General features: G+C 44.4%; 1 long non-coding RNA gene across 4 annotated transcripts; it reads right to left on the bottom strand.

Annotated features, from left to right (window-relative positions):
* Positions 1 to 294: 294 nt before the first annotated feature.
* Positions 295 to 6,287, bottom strand: LOC102156201. 4 transcript variants are annotated; one of them, XR_005354236.1, is made up of 4 exons: positions 6,236 to 6,287; positions 5,021 to 5,334; positions 1,655 to 1,702; positions 295 to 350 (listed from the first exon to the last, which is right to left on the bottom strand). It is a non-coding gene; the product is annotated as an uncharacterized LOC102156201 (long non-coding RNA). The 4 variants fall into 4 exon arrangements; XR_005354237.1 differs by having other exon boundaries at positions 5,021 to 5,153; positions 6,236 to 6,280; XR_005354234.1 differs by lacking the exon at positions 6,236 to 6,287 and adding an exon at positions 5,985 to 6,229 and having other exon boundaries at positions 5,021 to 5,153.
* Between the last annotated feature and the right edge of the window lie 677 nt (positions 6,288 to 6,964).

The following is a 6,964-nucleotide window of genomic DNA, read 5'->3' on the forward strand; positions in this document are numbered from 1 at the left end:
TCTTGCCATTTGCAACAATGTGGATGGAACTAAACTGCATTATATTAAGCAACATAAGTCAGAAAAAGAGAAATATATGATTTTACTCATATATGGAATTTAAGAAACAAGACAAATGGACATAGGGGAAGGGAAGGAAAAATAAGAGAAAAACAGAGAGGAGGCAAACCATAAGAGACTTTAAACTATAGAGAACAGGGATCCCTGGGTGGTGCAGCGGTTTGGCGCCTGCCTTTGGCCCAGGGCGCGATCCTGGAGACCTAGGATCGAATCCCACGTCGGGCTCCCGGTGCATGGAGCCTGCTTCTCCCTCTGCCTGTGTCTCGGCCTCTCTCTCTCTCTCTGTGAGACTATCATAAATAAATAAAAATTAAAAAAAAAACTATAGAGAACAAACAGGGTTGCTGGGTGTGGGGGAAGGGGATGGGGTAACTGGGTGATGGGCATTAAGGAGGGTACTTGAGCACTGAGTGTTGTATATAAATGATGAATCACTAAATTCTACTCCTGAAACCAATAATATCCTATATGTTAACTAACTTGCATTTAAATAAATTAATTAAAATAAAATAAAAGGATCATTGAAGTTGCTGGATTGTAACATGGTGGTGGTGGTGGTGGATCCGATATGACATAGGGCTAACAAGAGAACTAAGAGCCAGGTAAGCCATGTGATCTTGTCAGGAAGCACAACTGAAATCCACCGAACGGTTTTGAGTGGAGCTGTGACTTGATCTATACTGTGTTTTAGGGGTCACTTGGACTATGTAGAGGAGTGAGTTGGAGGGATTCAGAGAGGAGATTGGGAGCCCAGTTAAGGCTTTCTTGCATTGGGACCTCTCACATGCTACTAGTGAGGCTGTGAGTCAGATAAATGCTTTGGATACCAATTTGGGAATATCTAGTAAGTGGAAGTTGTGTATGCTCTGGGATCCAGAAAGTCTGTTCACAAGAAAGAACAAGATGCTCATAACTGTATTTTTTGAAATAAAAAAACTGGACGCAATCTAAATTTCCCATCAATTGGAGATTGGGTAACAGGGACACATAGAACTTGCCTTATATATACAAGCGAATTTTATATAGCAGTTACGGTGAATGAATGGGGGATACATTTATCAGATTAAAAAATTTCAGAAACATAATGTTGAGCAAACAAGCATGGTTAGCAGAAATATAGGTGCAACGGGACACCCTGTACCTAAAGTTGATAAGATATACCATTATTTTGTGTACCGTTAAGACAAAAAATGCTGAGAATTAAACTGGAAAATGCCTTCTTGTCTCATAATTTGATAAGGTTATATCTGAGTAGAGGGTTTTTTTTAAACCATCTATTATTTTGCGTATGCAATAAAAAAGGAAAATGTAAGTGGAATAAATCAGTTAAGGAATTCCTCATTTAATTTCCACATTTAAACTCTTCTCTGGGCAGCCCGGGTGGCTCAGCAGTTTAGCGCTGCCTTCAGCCCAGGGTGTGATCCTGGAGACCGGGGATTGAGTCCCACGTCGGGTTCCCTGCGTGGAGCCTGCTTCTCCCTCTGCCTGTGTCTCTGCCTCTCTCTCTCTCTCTCTGTCTCTGATGAATAAATAAACAAAATCTTTAAAAAAAATAAACTCTTATCTCAGTCTTTTGACTTAATGTCACTGATACCTGTGTTTTCCCATCCTTCATCCAACCAGAGGATTGGTGATAATATTTCTGAAAACAAAACAAAACAAAACAAAACATAAAAGAACTAACAGTCATTGGCACTGAGTTCTTAAACTATTTTTGCAACTAGGTATAACTAATTTTTAGATTATCCTGGAACATTGCTAAACATTTCTGATTTACCACTTCGCCCACTCTCTCCTCACAACCATTTTGTTCCTAAGGGTAAACCAAGTGCCCTCCTACTGTCTCCGCAATTTTCTGCAAGCATTTTCCTGACACCTTTGATGTTAGTGGATGTGCAGGCAGTATGGCTCTGACACAGCTGCCACCTGGCTGACAGCTGTTATAAGACTTCATTAATTATAAAAGCATCCTGATTTCAGAGATACTGAAATGTGAAAAAAAAAGTGCCTTAGAAACAATAAAAAATGGTAGATACTATTTCTGAATAAAAATATATTTATAGGGGCACCTGAGTGGCTCAGTGGTTGAGCATCTGCCTTTGGGTCAGGTCGTGATCCTGGGGTCCTGGGATCGAGTCCCACATCAGACTCTCCACAGGGAGCCTGCTTCTTCTTCTGCCTATGTCTCTGCCTCTCTGTCTCTCATGAATAAATACATAAAATTTTAAGTATATACATATATATTCATAAAATGGGAGAAGTATGCACAGGAATGATAAACACCAAATTTGAGATGAACATTATTCCAGACAGACCATGGTTATGTAGAAATGAGGGGTACAGGGCTGGGCTGTGAGGCAAAGGGGGCTTAGGAGGAATGTCTAACATTCCAGTCTTCAAACTAGGTAGTAGTCACATGGGTTGGTGTTTCTATTATTCTCCATGCTTTTTGTGGGACAAATATTTCATAATAAAAAGAGGCAACAGTCCTAATAGTGCAATTCTGTTAATAACTGGTTGTGAGTCAGGAGAACCTGTATAACTGCAGCTTTCTAGTCTATGCTATGAAGATAATTCTTCTCCTTCTTGCGTCAGAGGAATTTTGCATTGCTGTGAACATCAAAACAGCAAATGGTCTTGAATACTTTTGTTGGACTATAAAGCACAACAGAGAGAGGTTATCGAGACTGTCATCTCACAAGTTCACCAAACCTCTTACTAGGGCTGTGAGTTCAACAGCCTACTGGCCTCCAATGGATCGGGCCTCCCTATGTCTACACTTTTTTGGCAATATGGCTGTGCCACTCCCCCTATCAAGTGGTGGGGTCTAATTCCCCACTCCTTGGATCTGGACTGGTCTTATGATCTTTAGAATATGACGAAAGTGATACTGGAAGTTGCAAAGCCTAGACCTTGAGGGTGATATAACTTTGACTAACTCTCTTAGATACCCTGCCTGACTTAGTTGCGGGGGGGGGGGGGTGCAAAGCCATGTACAGAAGAACCAAGAAGCTTAGCCAGCAGCCAGCACCAACCAATAGGCTAGAATGAGGCCATCTTGGACCTTCAAGCCTCACTGACCCTCCAACTGAATTCTGTAGACCAACAGAATTCCCCAGTCAAACCACACAACCATGAGAAATAATGAATCATTATTTTTAGGCCACCATGTATTAGGGTAGGGTTTTGTAGCAAGGTCTAACTGAAACAGGATACCTTTGAAAGTGACACACACTGACCCATAGCTCGCAGATTGGTATAATCTATTGGCAGACCACAAGACCCTGCTTTTGCCAATTTGTATTCTATGTCAAGCAGTAAGTAATTAATAACCCTCGACTGTGTGTACGTTACTGGCTGGGTGCTATGAAGACTACAAAAAGGCACAGGAGGTAGGTAGCTCAACCATAGCACCTAAAGTAATGCCAACAAGAAGACATTGACTGTAGAAAGTTAAACTAAAATATATGAAATTGAAAAATGTGTGCTATCCAGAGAAAAATGAACATTTATAAAGCTCTTAATATGTAGCAGGAACTAAGATCTAATTCATTTCATCCTTACTACCATCTGATGAGTTAGGTATGACAGGCTATTCCCATTTTGTAGATGAAGACACTGAGGAAGCTGCTGTCAAGTCCATGACTCAGAGTCACGGAGCCTGCAGGTGGTCAAGCCACCCCCAGGACCAAGCAGCCTGGCTGTCAAGCCTGGGTGCTTACACACACGGTGTGCCAGGCAACATGAACCCTAGTGAGAGCCAATGCTGTGCCATGGATGCTCTGGCAGTGGGAATGGTCGAGAAGAGCCCTAGGGGAGGGAGATCTTAGCTGGCCTTGAAGGATGGACAGGAGTTGGAATGGTATTAAGGTAGGGGGCTCCAGGCAGGGGTCATGGCATGTAAACTGGTGGAAAGACGGCACAGCAGGTGAAGTATTGGAGGAGGTGTGAGCAGCTAACCTCAGCTGGAGCAGAAGCTGCCTCCCTCCAACCCGGAATGTTGGGGACTGTTCTTACTGACCACTTCCATCCTAGAGAGACCCCCCCACACTGCCCGACTGAGGGGAGGCCCTAGAGAGGTAGGCTGGGATGAGCTGGGAAAATGAAGCCAGTGGTATTACTACTGGTCAGGCTGTGGGATAGAGCCAGAAAACAAGGATGGGAAGTCCCCCGGGGCCAGGGCCACTTGAACTTCTGTCGGTTGGTCTGGGGAGTCTGCAGGGACCTGGCTTCCAAATGCCCCATAGAGACCCATGTCCATGGGCCAGGACAGCAGCAGGCCAGGTGTGTGTTCCATCATGGGCCTGGAGGGTGGAGCTGCTCAATCATGGCCCTGCGTGTGACAGTGCCCAGACCATCTTGTCCCACTGTCCTACATTGGCAGCGATGACCATCTTTCCTTCTCCATAAATATACTCGTTGGCCTCCTTTAAGACGGCTGTTTATTATTTCATGTTGAAGAACGTCTTGAACCTTCTCCAATCTCCCACTGCTATTTGTATAAAACCCTTAAGTGTATCCATTCAAGCGATGTGTTCTTAGCCACATGTACAAAGAGGGCACTTGAAAAATAAATCCCAGAGTAATCATTATTGTCATTATGTTAATAACCACAGAGCCCTTTTCAATGCACACCCCAATGGAACATTCTGCAGTCTTCCAAAGGAGTCTTTAGGTGGTGCTATTAGTTGGTACACTTCCTTCAGAACATAGGTGACTCGCGGGCGAGCGTGTGGGCAATTTCTGTTCATACCTGCCCCCTCTTGGTGCCTCTATTCTGGGTTCATACAATTCCCTCAAAACGGAAATGACAAGTATCAGGTATTTTGCAGTTGTTTGTGATCAACACGAATTCCTGAACTGGGGCAAACTTTAATGGATTTAATATAGCCCGCAAATGCTCCAGACGGACGGAGCAGAAGAAAATGCCTTTTCTACCTGGGGCCTCCAGCAAAGTTACCTGCTGATATCAGACCAGGCCTGTTGAGCTGGAAATGAGGTGTCCTGATGGTTCGCAGAGCACGGTTTTCTTTGGCACCATCCACTCACGATCAAGTGTATCTCTTGGATGAAAGTGTCTTTAAAATGATGGCCTTAAAACCAACACAAATTTGAATCCCCCAGAAACATGAAGCATAAGGGCCTCCCTGCTTCCCTCTAGTGGTCACGTCCTGTCTTATCCTGTCGCCCTGGGTGCTGGTTGAGACCTGTCCTGAGAAACCCAGCGCTCTCTTGTGGAGGGCAGGAGGCAGAGATTGAGCTGTAGGGAAGAATCTAGGACAAAGGCAAAGGTGACCTGAAGGAGCGATAAAAACTGAGTCACGTCCACCAGAGTTTGTGGGATTTATCCCCCTCAGAGATTGCTTCTGTGCATAATCGAATTATTTCTCATTCTTTTGGAATGATGGAATTTTACATCCTTTTGATGTAACTTTTATTACTGTTCTATTTATCCTGTTAGGAACATCCTCTAGAAATTAGCTGGTTTAAGAAACAATGTTGCCCCATTTTTCAGACATGGTCTGTGGCTAGAGGGACCGCTCCAGAGGGCTGATGGTGTAACTCCTGAGCCACTAACCCGTTTGTGGGGCTCTGCATGCAGAGGACAGTGATCACAGGCATGGGCTATGACCAGACAGAGCTGGTTCCAGGCCTGGTTGTGCCACATGCCAACAGTGTGGCAGATGGGCACTGGACTTAGCCCCTCAAAGCCTCACTTTCCTCCTCTGTAAAATGAGGATGATCATAGTTTGGACTTCGCAGAGTTATCCCAATGGTTAAAGGAGAATATGAAAGTTACATTAGCATAGTCTCAGCCTCACACTACTTAGCAAATGTTCACTATTACTATCTAACCAGGAGGATAAACATTTTAAAAAGGTGCATTACACTCTTTACTGCCACCTTAGAGTACAATGACTTACATTAACAGTTTGCTTTGGGATTCCCATTTTTCCCTGAAAAAATCAGATCTGTGACCATAAATATGAGCAATCAAGTGCTGGGAAGCAGCCGAAATCTGAGTACAGTTCTCCTACTTTTTCTCCACGACAGAACCGGTGGTCTATGTGTGAGCTGCCTGCAGCCTGCAACCTTCCTGAGATCTTTCTATTCTCATTTCACCTGTTGGCTCACTATTTCACTGCCCATCCCTACCGCCACTGCTCCTACCCACCTTCTTTCTCATCTGCTGTGGAATCAGAAATGAGGTAACACAGCTTGTTAGAATTCGGGGGGGGGGGGGGGGGGTTAGAATTCTGCTTTATGCAAGCAATTAAATTCCATTCAAACTCCTGAACTATTCCCCTTTGCCAAACACCTAATCTCTCTAAACACTTGCATTCCTTTTGGTGCCTTATAATCCCTACCCAGTGGGTGGGAATGAGTTAAAAGAAAGGAAGTGTTAAAGGACTTTTCTTGGGGTGGGCAGCTGATCAAGTGAGGCTGGAGCTTTGGAAGCAGCCCTGGTTTCATTCTTGCCTTCTTGGGGTGGGGGGTGGGGTTGCTGGATTCTGCTCCCTGGGTGAGAAACACTGCTCCCTGCCAGTGGGGAGGGCAAAGTCCTGCTTATGGTGGTGGTTTCCCAGGAAAAGGCTCCCCAAAGTGAAAAAGGAGAGTACACTGGATAATACCTAGAACAACACAACTAGAGGAGAATGGGAACCGGAGACAAGGTGGGGGCACAGACCACAGAGAGGAGAGGCAAGGTAGGTCTATCATCTAGACTACAAATAACAGGGTGAGAAGTGTTCATAGGTTCAATACCAGTGATTCAGGATGAAGGCAGCAGATGCTTGCTATAGCAGTCTTAGTTGATGCAGGGTTTCTTGCATCAAAGAGAATAGACCCTATGACTTCAATATCTTGGACAGAGGCAGTGGGAAGTAGGATATTTGAAACAGGG

The sequence above is a fragment of the Canis lupus genome, chromosome 1, assembly GCF_011100685.1.
Source record: "Canis lupus familiaris isolate Mischka breed German Shepherd chromosome 1, alternate assembly UU_Cfam_GSD_1.0, whole genome shotgun sequence".
Classification (NCBI taxonomy): domain Eukaryota; kingdom Metazoa; phylum Chordata; class Mammalia; order Carnivora; family Canidae; genus Canis; species Canis lupus.